Source organism: Coturnix japonica, chromosome 3 (assembly GCF_054131305.1).
Source record: "Coturnix japonica strain WE chromosome 3, WE-NBRP24, whole genome shotgun sequence".
Classification (NCBI taxonomy): domain Eukaryota; kingdom Metazoa; phylum Chordata; class Aves; order Galliformes; family Phasianidae; genus Coturnix; species Coturnix japonica.
In genome coordinates this window covers 24,476,163-24,501,140 of record NC_140665.1, presented here as the reverse complement: position 1 = coordinate 24,501,140, position 24,978 = coordinate 24,476,163, and the positions used below count along the sequence as shown (strand labels likewise).

The 24,978-nt window shown below is 36.2% G+C and overlaps 1 long non-coding RNA gene across 1 annotated transcript in view; it reads right to left on the bottom strand.

Annotated features, from left to right (window-relative positions):
- The window catches only part of LOC146761318 (uncharacterized), a 143,336-nt gene extending 133,530 nt beyond the window's left edge, over nt 1-9,806 (bottom strand). Inside the window, exon 1 of the long non-coding RNA XR_014944578.1 lies at nt 9,674-9,806. This is a non-coding gene — a long non-coding RNA (uncharacterized LOC146761318). The remainder of the gene's footprint in view (nt 1-9,673) is intronic.
- Between the last annotated feature and the right edge of the window lie 15,172 nt (nt 9,807-24,978).

Genomic DNA, 24,978 nt, shown 5'->3' with positions numbered 1-24,978 from the left:
TAAAATGATATCTTTACTATCTGATAAGGAGAAAGGTTGCAAGCAGTGAATCAGTCCAAACTCCGTATATTTGCTAAGATTGGGCCCACATTCTCAATCTGACAAAAATATTATTGAAAGTCAGTGTGATGGAGGACTTTCAAATTCCTTATGCAATTTCACACCAAAATTTTTTAACAAAGCTATGTGATTACTTTAGTTCCTAACAGCATTATTTTATCATCATCACATGCAAATAAAGAATAGAACCTACAAATCTTGATAGCATACTCAGAGTACTGTATATGTCTATGACCAAAACCAACATTTAGCTGTTAACTAATAAACAGGACTGAAATAAAGGAGGATTGCACGAACAGCTATCTAAGAAGATCTGCAACCTTTCCAAAATAAAAGTGTCATACACTCATCAGTGTTATCTGCTCACAGAATTAATTGGGAATTCCAGAGTGGATATAAAAGAACTGTTCTTTACACAACTATTAGCCAACAAAAATTACTGAAGGAAAAATCATTATAATCTAATGCTGTTCAGTCTGTTAAGATCAAATTCTGTGTGGGTGGTTCTTGGATTATGTATTTGCAAAAATATATTTTGGAACAGCTGAGCTACATGGATATCAATTACATCCTCTTATGGGTTTTTCACTTTTTATGTTCACTCTTGCTCCTTAAACTTCAGAAGTGCAACACCTAATATCTTGATGACCTCAGCTAATACAATATCTGATAAGATATTTGAAAAGATTACATTGCTGCTGCTCAATAAAGGACAGGCTTCCCATGTCATCACAATGAATGAGATGCAACATCTGTACCAGCCAATGGACTGCTTTTGGACCATGACAGTATTTGAAATGAAAAGCAGAACCATAACTTGGCTCTAAAAATGACCAAATTGCAAAATTCTTGTCTGGATATATACACTGAAATTGAGCATATACTATAAAAGGTTTTAGTATTTGATCATTAAGTTCTGGTTTGGCTGAAGGTAGTTCTAAGTATTACGCTGAAACAGAAAATATCTCTTTAAACTTAAATTCTGTCTGACTGGCCATTTTTTTCCTGTGGTGTTCTACCCTCATTTCTAGCTCATAAATTGAACTAAACACTTAATCTAAATGCTCAACTTGCATGCCAGCTAGATAATAAAGGGTATACTAATTACAGGAAAAGCTTAATTTCAAATTCTGTGTAGCAAACAGCTGAGACCTGGAGCACAACTAGTTTTACACATATTCATGCTAAACCATTAATTTACAAATAATACACAGGAAGCTGGAAATTTTTTCCTACAGATAAATTTGCATAGCATAGCCTACTACTCCTCTATTTTTTTATATACATTTCTTCCATCCACTGCCTTTCCACTCACCCTTTCACAGAATTACACTAAACTCCAAAGAAGCTCCATGTTGCTTTTTCTAATTGTTACCATTGCCTTTACTGAAGGCAGTTTGGATCCTGACAGGCTAATAAGGAAAGCTGGTAAGCTCTAATTGTGCCAAGTCCAAATTAACTTTTGAGACTGACAATGTGTTTTGCTTCAACTTCTATTGCCAATTGGTTTTTAATTTTAATGAAATTAGTCATGATTAAAAGCCATCAAGAACATTCTGCCAAAAATACGCTTACAAAAGAACCTCTTTAGCAAATTTACCTTTTAGAAACCACTGACTCCATTTTTCTTGGGAGAGAAAACTGTATCACTCCCTGACTACTGTCCACAGTGGAAAAGGTTTTTCATCTGACAACACAGGTAGAAGGAAACACTGATACACGCTTTCTTCACAAATTAAAGCCCAAACAAAAACCAACCACAACTGAAAGGTTAAGCTAAATGTGGTGGCCCTGCTAGGCAGGGGGGTTGGAACTACATGATCCTTGAGGTCCCTTCCAACCCTGGTAATTCTGTGATTCTGTGATTCTGTGATACTTTGATAGAATCTCTGCTCTCAGAAACCTTTGCATTTTTCACTTTGTATCCTGATTTGTGATGGGGATCTAAAATTACTTGCAACACTTGTGGGATTGAAAATATGTTTCCATTTCTAGCCACCTTTACTAGTGGTTACTGTCACACCCCATTATCATAGTATCATAGAAACACAAGGTTGGAAAGGACCTACAGGACCATCTAGTCCAACCGTCCTCCTAATACCGTATCTGCAGCAAACCACTAAACCATATCTTGTAGCTCCTCATCCAGACACCTCTTGAACACTGCCAGGGACAGCAACTCCAACACCACCCTGGGCAGCACTGCCTGACCACTCTCTGAAAGAAAAGTTCCTTCTTAAGTCTAGTCTAAACCTCTTCCTCGGGTCCTGTTTGTTGCCTGGGAGAAGAGGCTAAACCCCTCCTCATGATTAGCAATTAAATTTTAACAATTAAAATCTCTAACGTATGCTTTCATTACAACATGTCAAAGATCTGTCTGTTATCTGTAGTAGCTTACAAATTCACCATCCATCCATCCATCTAGAGGAGAAACAGCAGAACTTAAGTGTGCATCTCTTCACCTCCCCCAGGAAATGAGGAGCTCTGCCTGTGGGTGGCTTACATGAGTTACAGGGATGTCTCTGTTCAGGCTGAAATTACTCTCAACATCCTTTTATTTTTTGGTTTTCCGATACCAGCACCATCTTGGTTCACTCTGGACGAAACCTTCACATGAAAAGTTTTGTTTATGTAGAATTAGAAGTGTTCTTGCTTTTCAAGTTAAAAGAAATAATTATCTGTAGGGGGTCAGATCAGTTCTCACAGGAGAGTAAGCATCACCAAAAACCTTGATTAAGATTTTTACCCCATCGTGCTTGAGACAAGCATGTCCAGAACACAGACATGTAATATAATTTAAGAATCTCTGAATTTGATTAAATATAGTTTTGTCTTTGAAATTCATTTTGTAAACTCAGCCAGAGGAATACAGACACTAATCAGTGGGACAAGTTGAATTATTCCTGTCCTAAATAATCCAGAAATCAGTAAAGAGCATACAGGAAATATAAAATAAATATAGGTAGAAATCTCAATTTAAAGTCTAGATCCAAACAAGGCACATCTTGGAATCAATGTAATTAATGGGCAACATCTAACAACCACAGGCATCCTATTTGAATGCCCTAGACTTTGCAGCCTGTTTTTACTAAAGAGCCCCCAAGTGGTCAGGAATGGAGAAGTTTCTTCCACTTACTGTGAATGGTTTTCCTGAAATAATAAAGGTGCTCACACATTTCATTCTTTACAATGGTAAGCATGAATATCTCGTAGTAGATTCATTGCTATATGCAGATAATACCTACACAGTAACTACTATTCTCACCAAGCACAGTGACAGAAGTCTTTTTTAATGATCAGCTTCTACTGCATGTACATTCACAACTCTTAGGAATAGATCACACTCATCAGTGACTGCCCTACTGTGGTATCCTGTTTACATAATGTTCTTTTAATCATTTCAGAAGAACACTGAATTTATTTTCACATCATTCTTTACCATGAAATTTATAGTTTATAAACAACTTTAAACTATGTTTGCCCTTGACAAGGTCAAGAAGGGCATGCAAGCCATCAGCCACACCTCCAACTATAAAGTAGCTCAGATCTGTCATCTAAGTCAACGAATAAATAATAAAGATTGATGAAAGCAGCTCTTAAACTACTTTTGAAATGCATTCTACTTTCAGAATCTCTAATGGTTAGCCATTAAAGAAAAATAAATAAATAAAATAAAAAGGACTTTTTGCTGGAGTTTCGTATTCAGCTGAAATTTAGACTCTGCTTTATATATATATATATATATATATATAGTTGTTTTTTTTTTAAAGGGAAAACCATTTGTTGCCAGGACAGAACCACCACCTTGCTGAGAAGTGCTGTTGCATGAACTTTGCTGGAAAACAATCTTCATACTAGTTATAGAAAGTAAGATAATTAGTATATGTCTTCAGAACATCAGTGGTTGCTAACTAGTAAAGCATGTTCCCAGTTCCCAGGCTTAGACAAGACTCAGGGAGCATGGGGAAATGTCAGGGTAGAATGTACTAAACTATCAAACTGCTCTGTAACAGACTATTTCAACCTCAGAGAGAAAGTTGTCCTTCAGCAGTCCAGACATACTCTTCATTATGAATTCAGACCTCCAGATGGTAGACTTACCACAAACTTCAGTCATGCACCTTTAACACTGTTAAGGGTTCCAATGCATTAAAACAGCATTAAGTAATATAGATTTGAGAATGCAAATAACTGTGAAAATCTATCTATGCTGATAGATTTTATATGCAAATTTCAGAAGTAAACAAGCGTGGTCCAGGCTGGAATTCAGCTTCATGCATAGAAACTGTGTTAATAAATATGCTGAGTTGATTTCAGACACAAAAAAATAAAAAATGCTTTAAAATCTAGTTCTTGAACACAGGGATGATGTTTCTTTTTTTCTGAACCAAGAGATTTTTCTACGTTTTTCTTCTGCAACTTGTGTAACAGTGAATCTCTACAGCTCAGGAATAAGAAATCACCTTACTGCCCTTACAGCCCTGTACTGGAATATGAATTACAGTCAAGAGGAGTTAGCAGATACAAAGTCTAATTGGCAAGTTGGGATATGCTTAGCATGAATGGATCCTTTTGATGATGCTGCTGCCAAATTCTATCACGTCTGAACAGACTGAGTACATATATGAGATTTTTAGAGTTCTGTAATTTGGCCAAATCTTGACAGCTTTCCCACCAGAATGAAAGAAGATAGTAATGACTACCGAATTCTGTTCCCCTCTTCCACTTCAATAAAATAATGAAGTTACTAGAAATCCAATGTATTAGCTACATTTCTTTAAACCTAAGCAAACAAACCCCTCCTGATGCTTTCTTAGCAACGGCTGCACCCTTCCTGCTGGACATTTTTCATAACTATTTAGGCTGAGGCAGATACCCCATATGGAAAACATTAACTAAAATTACTAAAATGTAGCAACTTTATAACTAAGTGAACATAAGTTAGTACAAAACATTACACACCCTTAATGCCTCTTATTTCTACCCATGTTACCTGTACGTTAAATTAACATAGGCATTACCAAGTTACAGTTCTCTTTAACAGAATTCAAAGAAGGTGCAGGACAATCAGATATATATATATTTAAACACTCAGAGGAAGATGATGCTACTGAACAGAAAGATATCAACTGCCATCTTTTGTTATGGCTTTCTGTGTACATTAACATATTTTGCGTTACCATCAGTTCTAGTTCTGGGTCCTGGATCTGGACCTGCTCAAGGTCAGTGTGCTCCGCAAGCAGATTTCCCTTGACTTCTTTTAGGTGAAAATCAGAGAACAGTTGCTAGTCCGTATCATCTTATCTGTTACTTACCAGAGAACAGCATCACTGTAATGCAAATATTGTTAATATTCATATTATTTTTCTGGGAGAACAGATTAGTAATTTTCTGTAAAACAGGCTTTTCCTCTTTCCCATTCTCTCATGTTCTGTATTACTGTAGATCCACAAAACTCACTAAAATTCACTTTAAATTACTGCATTATATATTATAAACCTATGAAATGCAGAGCATTTTCTACTTGATGGAGACATCACTAAAACATGGAGGGAGTGTCAGGGAGAGGAGCTATGAGATATGGTGAAAATAAATTTCACAGGCATTTTTGTGAAGCATAATTTAAAAGGATTCCTAATTTGTGTATAAAACTATAGAAATGCAGTATTAAAATGAAACACACTGTATATTTCACTTGGATAACTCATCTATGGGTGACAGCTCCAAAATCATATAGCAGGTTGGTAAGCTAAACACATAGAACCCATACTTCCATAATGCATCACTTCAAACACAAAGAAAATTTCAGCTATTTCAAGGAAGATTATGCCTGAGTTTAAATACTTTACTCTTTATCAGAAAGCAGTTATTATCATTGCTAAACTATTAGTTTCCACCATCTGCTTTTGAAAAAGTAGCTATTACGCATTCCTAGACACTATCTTGGGAAATTCAGGCTAAAATGTAAAGACGGAACTGAACATATCAGATAATTATAAGCGTTTGTTGCTAACTGTACCGCTTAGCACATGAGAGGTACAAATTGCGAGAAGAAAAAAGCGAGAGGCATTATATGTATATACTACGTATGTCCAAGCATGAATTCACCTGCTTAGAAAGAAGAAAAAAAAACTGTATCTCCCTCCTTCCCTCTCACCGTGACAAAATTACATCCCCAAGGAGAAAATCCAGAATCATTACGGGTTTAAAGGAGCGATCTTTCATCCAATAATACAGAACTGAGCAAAGAGTTCAAAGTTGGACAGTAGGGTGGGACACAAACAGAAATCTGATAAACAAAATCTTCAAAAACCAAAAACTCATTTGTTATACAACAAAATCTCTCTTATTAGGCAGTAGGGAAAGACCGTGCTATGCCAGCCTTTTTACCATTTTTACTGTTTCCTGCCTCTAATTCCTCAACACAATCATTGCAAATTTTCTGCATACGATATCTCACTGCACTGGACGTGTTTTTTTCATGCCAGAAACTATTACAGATGAATTAACTTTAAACTAATTATTTCTCCCAGTTAATGATTACATTGAGACTACTGATCAATTCTGCTCTCAATGAAAGCCCCTACTGACAAACACAGATACTAAAGGATAGGAAAACAAGGGTAGAAATCACTAGCACACACAGGATAATTATTTTGTTAAACATTATGAATTCCTTCCCCTAATGAATTAGATACTCATGACACTGGCAAACTACTGAGCTTATCTAACAGGCCATCATTCTTTATTTATTTATTTAATTTATTTATTTATTTGGTTTACATCATATCCCATATATAATGATATGGGGAGCTAATATGCCACCTTATGCAAACACATTTTATTTTCCTATGGAAAAAAGCAGGCTTCTTTCTGAAGACAGGAACATTCCTTTTCCCCCACCCACTCACTTGATTTATTGCTCCTACTCAAATGTCAGCATTTAGTTGTTTCACCTGGTTTCTATTTTTAGCCATGCAGCAAACTGAAATCGGTCTCTTGTCAAATTGCACAGCTTAGCACAGCTGTGTGAAAATTTTTACTACAGGTGGGAACTTATTTATGTGATTACGGGCACTTCTATCATCTACAAAGATCGCTGTTTTTCAAGACAGCAATGAAATACTCTACATATATAACAAACAAGGGCTTTTTTTACACACATACAAAAAGGATGCACTTAATATTCTGTCCATGCCTATAGGTCCTTCTTTAGAGAAATCACACAACAAACACTGCATGCTTCTCAAAGAACTATACCATGAAGTAATTGATGGTATGTGGTCCTGGGAAGCCAAAGGAATATGCACTTCTGATGTGTCTTAACATACACGAATTGCAATTAAAGAAAGGACTGAACACTATCTTCTAATTATGAAGGAAAATATTCATATATGCACCAGAAATCAGATCCACAAATACATTCTCACAGAGTTATGCTAGATAAAGGACAGTTTCCCCACCCTCCACCATACATATGACTAAACTTGAAATAACAGGTTTTCAGAACTCATCTGGCAGAAACCAGCTCATGTGATCCCATATGTTCCACTGTGCAGCCCTATAGCTACGAAGACCAAATAGAGCTCCCAACCAAAAAGCACAGTGCTTTTCAAGATAAAGAAAAGGAAGAATGGAATTCACTCGCAGTATTCAAGTTCCAGAAATGAGCTAATAGCCTCACAGAAAGAAACCAAACACAGAATTACGTTAGAAATGACATTTTCCATAACACAAACAAAATTCCTATAGAAATTTCTAAACTTTATGAAGTCTTTCTTGGAACAAGAAATGTTCCTTTTAAAATTTGTATTTCATTTATGTTTGTCCTCTGCCCATGAGCAGAAATTCCAACAGACCGCACAAATAAAACTAACAAATAATTACAATCCTCCTCTACAATTCTAGATGAAATCAAAGTTGGCTCTCAGTAATAGTCATTAAAGGCCTCTGCAGATCTTGCCTGTGATCAGAAAGTAGAAACTTCAAAGAACCTATAAAGATTACAATATTTTTAATTTTTCTGGCATGGTTGAACTAGAAAGTGTTGGAGATTTCTGTATTTAAGGTGACTTCTTTTAATTAAAAAAATAATAAAAGGAAGAAAGAAAGAAGAAATATAGTGCAAATAAATTCTTTACAAAATCTCTAAAGTAACCTCAGTCTTTAAAGAAAGCAGTGCCATTTGCTCAGTTACTAGGCCTGTGACAAATGATCCAACACTGAAATGTGTAATATATGATTTGCCTCACTGAGCATTTCCCTCTCATTTGCGAGATTGCCTAAATGAATGTATTTTATTGAGCGCATGTCCTGCACAGTGTCAGCTTGATGACTTGTGAGAGTTCCCCCATGCTTGAGGAACTCCAAAGCAATAGCTCCTTTCCCTGAGTGAATGCTTGGGGTACTTAGGCCTATTCAACATAACTGCATTTCTCAAACTGGAAATACCCAAGCATTTGACACAAAAGCACTGTGGTGTCACTGTAGCTGAAGGAGGATGCTCCCTAGATCCCTGGCACCAGGCTGGCCATGTCTACAGTCGCTCCCCTGTGTGGCCTCCTTTGACAACCAAGTTTTAACTACCACCGAATGACTGACATGGTACCATACTGTCAGTAAGTCTGTTTCCATTTCAGAGAGTGCAGTAAACTAAGAAAGCATAAAACATGAGCAAAATGACTCAACAGTTGCTTGGCCACTGCATTATTTCCTTAAAGTACTATCTACAACTATCACACAATGTCAGTTCTGCAGCTTGACACTCAAATCATCTGCAAACAGGGTGGTCTCAGAAAATACACAGCAAAGAGTTTTCATTTGTAGGTATGTATAAGAGCAGGAGCAAATGGCTGATGACATATGCTTACTTTTCCTCCCAGTGGATGAGCTGGGAGAACAAGATTTCTTCTTTGTGCATTGCGCAAGTGAATAGGGCTCAAACAAGTTTCAACAAGCTCACCTTGTAAAACACAACACCAGAACTCAACCAGAGTTCAGAAACTGTGGTTACATCTTGTCAGAATGCACAAATCCATCACAGAAACCAGTAAAAGTGAGGACTAAATTCACACAGGTGCCAAAACTGAGTCCATAAAATATGTGAATACACACGCAAGTCTGTATTTACATTTGAAGATTTGCATGTGCAAATGGACAGTACCATGCATTTACTAATTATGTTCACACATGACTATCTTTGGCTCTTATTGAAAAGATACCTATATTTCTCTTGATAAATCCTGGCCAAAATCCTAGGCCAGTTGGAACTGTCTTCACCAGAAACTGTGGACATAAAATACTTTCCAGGTGGTACTCAGTTCCTCACAGAATCAAGCCCCAAAACAGGGAGTTCTTGTTGGAGTTTCTACAGTGAAGCTACTGATGGTTATGATGATCAAATAAGCAGTGCAGCCCAAAGGCTTGTTCACAAGCTTGAAGGAAAGGCACTGTAACTGTGAACCTGCACAGAATAACAGCTTATTTAGCTTCTAGTAAATGAAGTGTTCTATCTAATAGATTTTTTTTCTTCCTCTGATGGCTAAATGCTTCCCCTATTACTAATGTGTGAAATAATCTAGAGTATTAATGTTTGCATTAAGCAGTTACTTACGCAGGCCTTGGAAAAATGACGGCTTCTGGCAAAATTTACCGGAGAAAAAAAATCCAGATACAGATTTGACTTAAGGCATTACTGTTCAGCAAGGAGTGGTTTGGGCAAGATCTTATTTCCACTTTTGCCCTGAAAGAAAATAGGCAATGACTAGTAAATGAGTTGGAAATTATTACTATAATTAACATGTCTTCAAAGCAGCCTTTGGAAATTGTGCATGCGGCAACAAACTAATGAAACTCCAGTTGCACAAAAACAAAAGGTCACAACAACCTGAGTGAAGCCAGGATAGAAGCTGTTTTAGAGAACTTTTCCCATATTAAAGGCATACTCTGAAGAAGATAGTGACAACGTCATCCTGTTCTGCATAGTTTCATTGTCTCCACAGTGAGATTCCCCATAATGAATGCCTGGTGCTCTCAGCACATGCAGAGACATTTGGAAGTTCTTGCAGAAAAAAAAAAAAAAAAGAAACAGGAGGTATAGAGGAGTGGGGTGTGAGGGGAAGGATGAAGCCAAAAGAAAGCAGCCAGTGAAGTAAATTGGTAACATGAAGAGAGATTTGTTTGGTCAAAACTTGATTTATTGTGTAAATGGCCATCCATCCAGCATGCACTAATTACATATGGCACGGACCAAGCAACTTAGTATGAAACTCTTTCAAAAGATACAGCTCAGCTCTGCGCTTCAGTTTTTCCCTCAAAGGGAAGATTATATTCCTGTGGCTCTCTCAAGCATACTTCAATCAAAATCATTCCCTGCCTTCAAATTCTTTCTGCTTTTGCAGCACAAGAGTATAATATCTTCATGTGAATTCTTCCTGTTTACTTGCATATGAAAATATGAATCAAATCCATACTAAAGTTTCTAATTGCATTATTTTAAAACTGGCGGCTAAAAAGAAATAATAGTTGGAAAAGCTCAGCACAAGCATATTGTTTGCAGGCTTTATACAAGCACCCACGCACATATTTCTGCCATGACACCCACTTTTCCACATCATTCCTAATTTGCAATGTTCTTGTTACTGGGCCTGTTCCAAATCCCACTGCAATGAATGTAAGGTTTACAGCTGGTTTCAGATTGCTTGGGACTCAGTCTAGGCATTTGGGCTATAAAGAGCATATCAGGAATGCTGGCTCAGGAACGGGAAGAGGATCTGAGGGGAATATCACAATGTTGATAAACAACTAAATGTACAAATGATAGATGAATTGATAGCTGCATTGAAGAGAAAGCAAAAACTGTCCTTCTGACTATTGCTATGTATGACAGCAATTGCGAGCTCTAATTAACCCTTTATTTTTTCTTAGAAAAGTTTGAGAATAAAAGTCTGTGCCTACAAAGATCCACTTAATTCCACTGTTTCTGATCTCCTTACCTCATTTTCATTATGATTCCAGAATTCATTCCATCATTCCTGGCAGGTTATTTCTCAGACCATAGTGTGAATCCCATCAACCAACACATGGATACTCAGCAGCAACTCAAAAAGAGTCTCTTACGCCTGCTCTTTCTGCACTGAGTTAAATATTTAACAATATTATTTTCAAATCAAATCTGATCTAGCTTCTCCATTCCTTTTTCTCCATCATCAGCAGATAGTGGTAATGAACTGAAAGGATTTGTCACCCTCCGCAATCTTTGCTTAGGGTACAAAAAGAGAAATGTACATCTTCGACACTTTTGGTCAGGAAATAACATGGGTATGGAGGATGCTTACTAATAATGTTTTTATTTTTGCCTCTTAAACTCTAACATTTGCCATAGGAAAAATACAGTAGGTGTAATTTTGTGTTGAAGTGTTTCTTTCTCTTAACAGCCATAGGAAGTTATTCTAGTGATCTGAGTACATACATGGAACTGCCCTTTAAAACCTACTCTGTCCATGGAAGTGATCCATTTGAATGATGCCCAAATGGTACAGCAATTCCACTGTAACAGATAGCGCACCATCTGTTAACTACATTTGAAGTCCGCAGTGGGGACACACTATAATCTTCTTTAAAATATCCCTGGGGTTACTTTTACAGGCTTGGAAAGATAAGGGAGAAATATTTCTTCCTTTGGAAGATGTCCTTTATTCTAGCAGAGAAGCAAAAAATGGACAGCAGCTTACAGATTTGTTTTAACTAGTTGGGCAATAGACTGGTTTGGTTATCTTCCACTGAGAAAGAGGACACATTTTATGATATTGTCCATTAAAGGCCCTGAGATACTTAGCTCTTAAGCATTTCTGCAGTATTTATGAAGCCCTAAACATTTTTTAAAGCAACAGACGTTTTTGATGAGTAACTACTTAGGAAACACACAAAGGTTATCTAGCATCTGAAGAACCAAAAAGACAAGTCTGGTGGTATAGCCTTGATAAGAACAGGATATCCAGCTTAGAAAATTCCTTACAGTAATCATCTTTGAGCCTGGATGCCAAAGCTGACTCTCTGAACACCTCATTTTTAACAGGAAACTGAAGGAAATCATCAGCAAGTGATGATGTTATAATGGATGATCACTTTGCTTGATAAACGAAAGATTTTACAGCATGATTAGGAGCTTGGTGGGAAATGTGTCAAAATGATTCTTCTCACATCAACCAAGAGATAAGCCATAGGGGCTCTCATCATTTGAACTCTCAGGGCAAAACCAATTAAGAACTAGGTATTTTCCATCTCGCAGTTCAGAGTGTGGGGAACACTAACAGAAGGACTCCTTATCTACTATAGCCTTTAGGCTGAAGTGCTCCTCTATTGTCCATCACCACAAGAAAGCTTTTATTTCCATGCTACAGCATTTGCAGATTGGAAGAAGACACGTATCTGTGTATAAAAGGCTATTTCATCTTAAAGCACAGGACCAAATCTTCCAGTACATTAAATGAAGATTTGTAGCTTGGCAACTGGGGACTAATTCATGAATTTATTCTGATTACAGCTTTTTTGTAAGCAAGTAAAAAATAGACAGAAAGCCACACAAGATTTACTTTTTTTTTTTCCTAAAAATTACCTAACTCTAGATAGGACATATTTACTGCTAATGTCTTACAGGAGAGAAAAGCAAACCAGTAAGATGCAAAAAAAATCCATATCTACTGTGTCAGCATACTTTATTTATAACCTGTTTATAGCTCAGGTCAACTCAGAGGTGCACACAGAGATCGCCGTGAATCATACAGAGGCATCTATTTTTAAAGCAACTGAAGAATACAGGAGTATCTTCCATCTGGAATTGTTTTTAGAAATGCCATCTACAGGGGCAGTGCAGAAACATGCAGTAAAAGAATAAATATCTTTACACAAGGCAATTATTTTTCCAAATGAAGTGCAATCTGTGAATGACTGGTAAACAAATGGGGTAACTGCCAGCATAAATATTTATTTGAGAATACAGGCAGCTTCAAAACAAGCAAAAGTTTGTCTCAAGTAGTTAGTGCGTGCACTCTGTGGAAGAGCATAAATGGCTCTAAGCAAATGTTCTGTGGAACTCCACATAAAACTTTCAACTATACAGAACATTTTAAAGACTTCAGCGTTATTAGCACAGTAAACTTAATTAATCACCATGACTTGACTTTTTTTTTTCCTCCAGTGAAATTTAGTATTAGCTGTTATTAAAGCAAATAAATAAAAGCTCAGAAAGCTATTTGATCCTCGTTACTTGTATTAGAAGACCTACTAATAAAATGGTAATACTCAGTGCATAGGCAGCATGCCAATGGCACCTAAATAGTAGCCACAGCCATTTGACATTTTCTAAAACTTAAGTTTTAGAAAATATCACGTGAAGGAGGGAGATCTTTAGAAATAATTAAACGTTCTTAGTTGGTGGGACAACATAAAAATGACATTTTCATTATGAAAAATACTGATAACATTTTTGAATTGTTAATTCAAGAAGGAGAATATGGTAATGGTAATTCCTCTCAAGAACATTTACATAGTTTTGATTAAGAGTGGTATATGTAGTACTGGGAAACAGCATCCTGTAATGTTCTCTCTTGTTTGAAAAGACAATAACTAGTCTATGAATAAGGAAATTTTTAGTCTTTATGGCAAACTCTAGGTCAGCTTGCATGAAAAAAAATGAGATGCACTCCAAATACAAGATAGCAGATCTCATACTAAATATTACTGAAATTATCCTTTCACTAAGGCATTGGGAACCACATGGTTTTAAAGAAGAAATGTTCAACCAGCCACTGTTTAGTCCCTGTGGTCAGCGTGCGCTGACTGCCTGACGACTGTGGTGTGCAGTGTAGCACGGCCTGGTTATGTTTAGAAAGAAGTTTTGCCAAGATACAAAGGCATATCACTAAGGAGTCTGATACTGCAAGGTATTGATTCTCTGGCAGTGCAGAATGTGCTGTGCCTGCCACAGCTGAGGTCAAAAAACATAATCATTTCCACAGACACTGAAGCATGTCTCCTAAATATCTTGAACACGTAATGCTTGCAGGGGAATGTCTACTTACAGAATATATGTGTAGTCTTAGAGTAAACTGCCATTGGAGAGGGATAAATTTAGATAGCTAGAAATATGGTACTTCCTTTATTCCCTTCAAGGACTTCAGTCTTTGGCTAAGTAGCAGATTATTCTTTTAGTCTTTTAGTCTGTCTATTTACAACATTTTTCTTCCCTGTATAAATGAGATCCAGTTGCTATCCAGAACAGACCTAATTCTCACAGCTCTGGTCTCACTTTGAAGCTTTCAGCCTCAGAATGCACAATGGAGAAGGGTCCTGTCGTAGGTAACAGCAAAACTTACCACCCTTTCAAAAGCAATAGGAATTTTGAAACTGGTTTTACTGTGATGAGAGACTGGGAAATAAGGGTTGCTTATGTCTGCTACACTTGATGCCTGATAATTCAGCTATTGGCTGATACAACCTATAGCTTCTGCTTCCCTTTGAAACTAACTTCAAGAGACAAATTATATGCCTTTCTCAATGCAAAAAGGTTCAAACTGTGATTTTCAGTCACAAATACATGAGCCCTCTCCAGAACTAGACAATATTTTACTTTTGACTGACTCTCACTGTGTTGTCACTGAACCTGACCTTAAAATGAATGGGCAGCCCATATCAGCTCCTTGCCTTGTTACAGTCTGTTCCACTCAGCGTTCTGACTACTCCCAAGTGACTGATAGGAGAGAGCAGTGGGTGTCCTTGGCTGAGACTTGGCAGTGTTTAAGGATCTAAAGCAAATCTCCAGGCTAAAAAGCTCACTGACTATCTTTAGCTGCTAGACTCCCTGAGTTGACAAGATATTTCCATTCAACAATGAGGTTTTTTAACAGCTGTGATATGCAACTGTAAACAATTTGAAAAGGAACAAAAGTTTTCAGCCCTATTAAGATATTGTGATGGTTATTTTAAAATAGAATTCTGTGAAATTACTTGTTTTGAAGAACTGAGATTCACTTCTGATGAAAAAATAAAATAAAATTATCTACTGGCATTTTTAAACAGAAAAGAAAACCCAAAAAATCCAAAACCTAAAGAGAGGAAGAAAGATTGTGTACCAAGAGAATGCAATGCTATTTTATTCTAAAGCTCTCCTTTCAACGACATTAGGTACAGTAAGGTGCCACAAATCTGTGGCTATTTGGAACTAAACAACGGAGTGAATTTCTTTTCCTAGTAATACTGTACCTATTTAATGCTTTATTGCAAAAGGACAATGATTCCTCCTAGCATAAGACTAATATAATGCTGTCAGTTATATCTAAAGTCTAATTGGAGATCCAGGTACACTGTACAAATACCACACCAAACTTGTAAGATATTTCCACTTCTGCAGAATCAGAAATGCTGTTAGATTATGGTAGATACAAAAGGTATGTATATCTCATCTTTCTATTGGGTAAGTAGATAAGTACTCACAAGATGATTAGCCGAAACATCACATCTGAGTAACAGCAAGTGTAGCACCACTCCCAAAAGCTACAGGGGAAACTGCAGCAAAACCACAGATGTTAAATTATGAACAAGGTCCTGAAGTGAGGTGGCAAAGGACAGTCTTGGGGATTTCTTCTTGGATATCACAAAGAACCCACAGTTTGCTCCATGGTAGTTAAATAAACTACTTTTGTGTTGTTCAGAGAAAAACACACAGTCAGAGAGGCCATTTCATAACCATAAAATGAAAGCTTTGTGAATTTCAAATATACAACCAACACAGCTCTATTAAACTGACTGACGGAGAATATATATACATAAGTGAATATTTTTTGGTGCTTTGTCAGTTTCAGATCATCTTGCACAGTAAAAAAAAAACAACTATATACTCCAGAAATTTTAATTGAGATAAATTGATATATTTCTAGCATTTTCTAGTCTCCTGTAGCTTTCTCCAAGTCTGTATTTAGGATATTAATTTCCAGGCCCTCTGTTGGGGAAGTAAGACACATTTAGGCACACCTGTGAGCTTCTGAACTTATTAGCCAATTCGATCAAATCTGCCATAAACACAGTACCTACAAATCCCATGCAAACACAAAACCAGTGAGACAATAAAGGCTACTTTATTACCTTTGCATTAATTGTGAAGCAAATATATATATATATATGTCAGGAAAATAAGCTGATATATATTTTTCAAGCTGTTTATAACCTGTGTATTTGCTTCACAATAGTGGGAATGTATGTGACCTCTTCAGAATTCAATTACTTTTAGAAAAACATCGAAAGCAGAGGTCAAGAATGAGCCACTCCAGAAAAGCTTGACAGGTAGGAGACTGTCAGATAAGAAGGCTAAATTATCACATTGTCATGAGTGTACACATTAAGATTTTCTCATATTTAAAAAATTAATGACAAGTAGAAAAGACAGAATAGTAACTAGAATGAAACGCTCCCAAGAGATAGGAAAATACTTTTAAAGATGGGTGGATTTCTAGGAGAAATCCTGCATTTTATTCCATATCAAAATAACAGGAAAATTTTCTCCTAATATTTTCTATTTATACTTTCACAAGTCATATGTTGATTATCTAAAAAATGCTTGTATAAAAGCACACTTTTTACTTAGCCCACATCTTATGGCAGCTATATCCATTTTTCTGTCACAGATTCTATCTTACCTCCCTCTTTCTGATCTCCAGAATCTTTAAGAAGAATTTAAATTTTCATTAAAAAAAAGAAGAAAACAATAACAAAATATGAGATTTTTTGATCCACACAGATGCATTCACAAATAACACAAGCTATGATTTAGTCCCGCACAGCTCATTCATTTGGACAGCCCTGTATCTACAATTCCCCTGCAGTGTTCCATAAAACCATTTCAGTGGTTGCACAGTGGCTAAGCCGAAGTGAAATAGAGCCCAGAGCTTTGGGAGCATCCTAGGATACCTCACAGCAATTCTTACACCTCATGCATGTTCACATGAATCGCAGAAACAGGATGAAATTGGCTCTAAAGTGACTCCAAATTTATTATGCAGATACAGAAATGTGTGTGTTATAGAAACAACTAGAAGTTGAATGAGATCTTCCTCTATGATACTGCCTAAAATAGGTAATGTAACATCAACAGTTAACTTAAGGTCTGAATGTTTATCCAAACTTAGAGGGAACGTGAGGCTTTCTAACAGTTAATTATCATTATATATGGAGTGATATAACTTTAAAAGTATAATAATAATAATACCATAGCCACCCTATAAGCAAGACATTTACTACTATCATCTTGAGAGAATAGCATTAAGGTAAATCCTTCCTTGATAGGTTCACTGATCAGCACATTTTTCTGAAACTTCCAGAGTGTTTGACTTCCTACAATCTTACTTATGTCAACAGATCAAGGTTTTATGTCAATCTGAAGAAAGTTCTTACGGTTTTCTAGTGATAGTTCTTAGAGACTGTCACGTATAAAAGTTAACACCTTTTGGATCCTGTCCTTTATGACTGTAGAACCATCGCAGAAAAATTGCTTGATTTTATTTATTTGAGGAGATGTACACTTCTCAGTGGTTACAGGATTTCAAGATGGCAATTAAATGCAGAAATTTCTTAAATAGATTTTTTATGCTTTATAGCCTTTTGTTTAGACAAGTGTAATATGGCTCAGTAGTTCAGAAGAGTGGTGCACTTAAGTCATTATTCTTCCTGAACTACCTATGAAGGAATAAATAGTACAGGAATTAATAAACACCAGTAAATAAAACTTATCACTACTGGTTCACAAGCTTCAGTAGCTTTACTATACAAGAAAAACAATCCATGTTACTGCATGCCAAACTGATTTCCACGTTTTCTTAATAAAACAGGAAGACACACTTTTTGAACTGAGAAGGTAACTATGCCAGTGCATACAGGCTAATACTGCAGTAAATAAAAATAGTATTTCACTTTTATTTTGGTTGCATGTCATGCAGTACAGAAGCCACATACACACTCCTTCTGACAGGAAAGGGTATTTTTTTCAATGGTAGACAAATGTAAATAAATAATAAGAACTGATTCATGATGAAATGTACTTATTCCCCATGAAACCCTCTATTTTGCAATGGTTCAGATAGAATGAAGAATCAGAGCTGTAGAAAAGATTAAAATGTACTTTATCTTAAGAAAAAGCCTTAGAGGAAGCATTCAATAATATGACAAGCTGGTGCAATGTAAAAATACTGATAAATGGAAAGCAAAAACAAACCACAAACTTTGACTAATCAGAACAAAAACTCTCAGTCCACACATGATTTAAGTATATATTCCCATTTGGTAATAGGCAAAAGGAACATAACTGATTTTCAGTAACTGTTCTGAGTACTCTTTCTGACAAGAGTTTCTTTTGTAAGGTCAGCAAATGAGAAAATAAGTATTAAGTTGCAGGCTGCCAGCAGGAAATACCCCTACATCAGCATACCTTTATTATCATCTCCACTTGATAACTTTAAGAATGCAAGTTGAGGATTTTTACCTTATTCTATGATATAACTGATTCCAGAAACTATCATTTAAAACTAACACTCAATATTATTAATGTCACTCACTCTTATCAACTCTAAGTATTGTTAAATAAATTGGGGTTTTTTTGTTTTGTTTTTTTTGTTTGTTTGTTTGTTTGTTTTCTGGTGTTTTTTCTTGAAGATCAATTTGAGGTAAAGTCTGAAGAAATTGTCCTACAATTATGCTTGCCATGTCTAGATTTATTCCGTGCTTGCCTTCCAAACAAGGGTTACAAGAACTGAAATTGAAGTGTGTACAATAAAGCTCAGCTTTTCTTGCTTCAATTTCTTTTTTTCCTAATTCCTTGGTTGTTCAGTATTGTTTTTAAGCACTATTTGCTTGAAGAAAAAATAACATGTTCTGGTTACAGTTTTGCTATTGAAATTATTATTACCTTGTGGTAATCAAGTACTATTATATCTTCATAGAAATAATTATTGGCCTTGTGAAGATTACTTCTCTTTAAAATCTCTCATTCCCTTTGGACACATGAGATCTCTGACTCTCTCACCTCTGTCTTCCAAAACTCTTCATTCACTCCCATCTACAAGGTGCTATCCTTATTCAAATGAAGTCAGTGGTAACTTTGTCATTGACCTGAAAGAGGTCAGGATTTTCCTTCTCATGTTCCTTCCAGAAGGACTATACTGCCTCCAACCAGAATGTTCTCAAACTTTCCACTAACTCACTAATCTTTTTCTCCTTCAATCACAAACAGCAAAGCTCTATCACATACAGTATCAAAGCAGAAAGCAAAATAAGACAAAGAGAAAGAAGCCACTTCCTGAGGAAATCCCATCTTCATTTTCTTTTCATCTGTGCTCCTTCAAAAACACCATAAAGGAACAATGGAATAAAATCACAATCGAAAAATAAAAGCTCTACAGCGACATCTATTTTTTGTATTACTGGTAGACATTAACCACTCAAAGGCCAGATGTGTTATGTTTTCCTGTGAACAATCTCAGCTTAATCTTTTCTGAATTCCTGGCTTCAGCTTTGGGGATTTCTATGTTCTATGTCCTATTTTGCTTTCTATACAGACTTGCACATTGTGTGATTCCCAGCAAAATTGCCACATACCTACTTATATGTTTGTTTTCTGTGAAGAATGGTAATTGTTCCTTCCACTACTTGTCTGAAGTCATGAATCAACAGACACTGCCTGACAAACTTGTTGAGACAAATGCTGTTTTACAGAGCAAGTTAAAGACAAACATCCCTATTGTTCCTGATTTACTGTCAAACTCGAAGAAAAATGTTGTATTCAAAAGTCAGTGATTTACACCACCTTAAATAATCCTCCACTTTTATATGAAACAACTGTTATTTGGAATGTCTATTCATTAAAGAAAAAAAAGTATACTGACATGACAAATATCAAGATTTTCCCACAAAGAGTATAAACTACTGCTTTTAGATGATTCCATTTCTCACCAAGAGGTGATAAGAACAACTTAGCTTGTTGTCTAGTTCCTTGAAATGCTGTTCTTGTTCTCATTTAGATCACAAATTAATTTTGGAAAATTCAGCCTAGATGTTACAGAAAGCTGAAAGTCCTGACCTCACATTGTGTATTACAGATAATTCAGTAAAAGGTATATCTTAGTATAGGATGCCAGTCTAGAAATTTCAATTCACTATACAGGAAAGCATGCTTCTGCCCAGACATGTTCCTGTTGACTCCAGCATTCTCCCCATTCATAAAAAGCAATAGTAACAAGAACTATTTCTAGACAATGACAATTTGGCTCATGCTAACAATGTACTTCTTAGAAGTTTTATCTGGACTACACTGCACCACAACTATAAGGATCCTTAGCTATAGCAAAAATAAAATAGACCTTCAAAGGTGGAAAAAAAAATACATCAATCAGTTCTATGTGATGGAGTTCATCTGACACAGGCATCTCTCCACAGCCTAGAAGAAGATACCAAAACACAAAAAAAGAGTAAAGACAAAAGGCAGAGCCTAATGTCACTTTATACAGCTCTTAATTTAGTTCCCATGAATTTTCTTCAGCCCTTGCATTTCCCCTCTAGAATGCTACGATACTTGATGCCTTCGCCCCACTAGAAGCCATGACAAAGTTAAGTAAGTTCAGCAGAATTATTGATGTGGAGCTAGACCCACAACAACCACTTAAATACCACCTGCAAACTCTGTAAGAAAGCTCAACATGAGGAACTGCTCATACAGAAGAGAGATTTCTATTAAAAATGGAAGTGACAAAGAGAATTATAATTCCCAGTTTTGATGCTCTCCTACATTTTAATGCCAGAACAACTCAATCAGGTCAGAACTTGCAGTATTAAAGATGCCTACTAGCAACAGAATGCTTTTTATTTTCACGTGAGAAGCACTCAGATGTGCAATCTTATTCTTCTCTTACTTTTACTCTCCATTAACAGCTGTGAAACTTTTCACAGTACTAACGAAAACTAACGCATGCATGAGAAAAGATACTTTAGCTTCAGAGGAATCAGGGTCCCTCTTTACTAAAGAGCTTCTGTACAATTGCAAAGGCCCAATAACAATCTTGCAGGATCCTACACAACTCCTAGTTCTTACTTTGACTTAGGCTTTTAAAGTTTTGCCCTCTGGAATCTACATGATTTGACCTCAAGGTTTCCTGACTGGAGTTAGTTTATATCGAAGTAAGTTAAATAATTTTAATCCATTTATAATAAACAGCCTAGGAACTAATTGTTACTGTTTTCCTGAGATGCTTTAAGACACTTGAATGCAAACTGCTGGGACCTGGTAGACTGCGTTTGTGGAGGTTTAAAATGCACCCCAACCTACTGGGAGATTTGCAGCAAAATCTCTTTCTTTCTTCTTTATTTCTTTTAATGGCACTGGAACTGCTGCAGGAACATATTGTAACTGTCAATTACAAACCACTGACACAAGATTTAACCTCCTACACAATTACACACTGCAACTTGTGTTTCTCCAGACAAGACATAACTATTCAGCTAGGAAGAGAAAAACATTTGGTATCTTAATTGCTTTCTGTACAAACTGTATAATTAAAGTTTTGTCCTGTAATTTCACAATGAAAACAAACAAAATCACTTGTAACCTTACTCCTCCTAAAAGCAAAAAACAACACCCCCACCCCCCCACACCCAAAATATCAAAGGAGGAATGAAGGAAATAGGGAGGGAGGGAGGAGAGAAAACAACATTTTAATGTATTTTTTCATTCTTGGTGACATTCAACTACAACTTCTCCCCAGCCCATCCTGGAAAAACCATGATAACAAAGTTGCAAATATTATTTTTCTAAGATGTAGCACAAATATCTAAGGCCATGAAATCTCGCAGTACAATTCATAAACACTCATCTACTCACTATCATGAGTAAGAGCATTCAAAACTGGATTCAGGATCTGAAAGTAACAGCCACGTTTCAGATGTACAAACAGCACACGAGCACCAGCAGCAGAACTGCCAAAGCTGAGACAGAGCATGGCAGCACCCAGGTTAGCTGAGAGCTAAAAGAATAATCTCACAGCACACAATGTGCTTAAGATGGGCATCTAAAAGATGTGGCAACTTGGAGACGTTCAAGCCTCTACTGCTATATGAATGCAGTACAAATGGTAGACTGCAGTCACTGTTGAGATGTTATGGTGCGTTCTCACAGTTTCAACAAACATCTTTAGAGTGAAAAAGAGGCAAACATTTTTCAAGAACACCTTACACAGACACGTTCTCCAATTCCTCATATTTTCTAAAATAAAAGGTCTATTTCCAGAGCAATGAAGACAGTTGCAAGAATACCACTGACTTACCTGAAAGACCACTTTATTCTTGCCTCTACTATTAAGTACTCCAAAATATAGTCTACTTCACTATTTTCAGACTGCCATGCGTATTTGATTTTTATAACTTTAGCAGTTCCATTGTGAACAGGCAGATTGTTTTTAGCTAGCTACACCAGTTGCCAAAGAATCATATTAACACCCTCATTTCAGGTGTAAAGGGAACAAAATGGTGAAATCCACATTGCAGTGAGAAGAGAACAAAATGAATTGAACTGACTTGTGTCCATTTTAAAAATCATCAGTGGGCAATGAACAGTTTTATTGGTATGAAACTGAAACCACACTTTCAAAGCTGAGTAAGTGTTAAGCACTCTTACACAAGTGAAGTATAACCATATGTGAGTTCAAACAAATTGTGCTGGTTACAAGAATAAACCTCATATTTTACTGTTTAGAAAATATTAATTTTTTTTCTCAAGGATTTTTCCTTGAGTAGTAACAATTTTCTTACTGTTAGAAGGGGAAAAAAAAGTAGTATGAGGTGATTTTAAATGGAAACCTTTAGGTTTATTGGATGACTTCTTACACCTGAAGAACAATATCACAAGAAGTGTAAAAGTAATTGTTTAGCTGGATTTACTGTTCATTACATATTTCTCTACAACCATTTTTTATATCTGTAAGTTTAATGACCAAAAACATGGAAAATACAATCTTTATATGAGACCTCGTGTCATTATATGATGCCCTGCCCACATCTGGGGGTTGGAATTGGGTAGGCTTTAACATCCCTTCCAACCCAAATCATTCTATGATTCTGTGGTCAACATTTCTGTATTAAGTACTGATTCATGCATGGATGTGTTTGCTGAAAAAGGTCTAAGATGGGAATCTGGTCTTCCGGATAACTCCCTGCTAACTTATTGTTTGTATCTTCAGAAACTACAAGCTATTTATGATCAGATGTTGATAAGGAAAATGTAGATGCCTAAAATAACGACTAACTCACAATCACTTGCAGTAAAAGAGGAAGCCTGTTAATTGCCTTAGAATAATGAAGCTGTTACCATGAAAAATACTTAATAATGGGACTACAGATCTAATAGTCTTCACTCTATTCACAAGGGAGCTGCACATAACAGAGTAAGCTAAGACTTGGCTTATGACTTTCTTATTGTGGAAAGAGGTAGGACATTTTCAGTAAGCTCACAGGGTTATGGAATAGGGTTTGTCATCACATTCACAGTAATTTGTACCACAAAACATTTAGTCTAGGTTTAACTGAGATACTGAAATAAAACAACTGGCAACATGATTTCCTTCTGTAGTCTCAACATCTCTGTAACAAAAGTGTAAGTTAAGTAATGGTTGCCTCTGACAAAACACCACTTATGTTCAACCCATAAAAATAGTAGTGACTTCCAAATATACATACCTGTACAGAGAAAAAGACGGATGATAATGGAAGCACTCATAATATCCTGTACTTTGCATCAGTTTATACACAGTTTGAGAGAATGGGGCTTACAATGATCATCAAAGGGGATATGGGGTGCTAAGTCAATGACATGATGAGACAGTGATGTGTCAAACATTTCAGTGTTTAGAAAATTAGCAATGACAATCTCAATGGCAGTCAGAAAAACTAGACGGCTTCAGAGAAAGTGAAAAAATAAGAACTATATAATTTGTAAAACTATTACTCTCTTCTCAACTTATTAGCATATGCGTATACTGAAAACATACTCTCATCATCTTAAATTTTCACATCAGATCATCACTATGTGAATCCTTGATGTATAATTCTGTTATTAATATATCTTTCTTTTGCAGATCAGCATCAATAATAGCCACAAAGGGTTAAAAATTAATCAGAGTAGCTAAGCTGATCATTATTTTATTAGCCAAGGTTACTTTTGTTGATCTATGCTGTTGCTGACTAGCTTGGGCTCCAATTTAGCAGCAAAAGATCCTTTTGTCTATAGTGGTGGATCAAAGGTCAGACTAACTCCAACCATGTGGAGCCTAATGATAGCTAAGGGAGACCCATGATGGATATAAAAATAGAACTAAAGATAAAGGCTTTAATCACAAGTGACAAATTACATTTTTGATGTGTCAAGTTCAATATTAATTATTTTCAGCTGCTCTGCTTTTTCTTTTGTCTTAAGGAAACTACAGCAATCTGCTGACATGCAAGGAAAAGTTCAGGTGCAAAATGACCTCAGTTCAGTTTGCAGATTTACAGGAAACCATATACTATCCTTGGAGCATTTAAGTACTGCAGCCCCTGGAAGTAGTGCGGCCTGTAAAAACATAAATCAGGAGAGGATAGCGCCTTTTTCCCAATTTTAGAATGAGATAAATCTTCTAATTTTGTTGTGTTTTACAGAGTTATATAAAACAAACAGAAAACAAATAACAGATTTCTACCCAAAGAAAAGTAGCAATTGTCTGCAGAAAGATTTCTAATAAAATAACTTCACCATAAATTAATAACTTGAAAGAAATGGTCATCTCTTTTCAAATTTTCCAGCTATGATGCTCCTTCAGTGTCAGTCCGGGTCATCCATCCTCTAACAAAAAA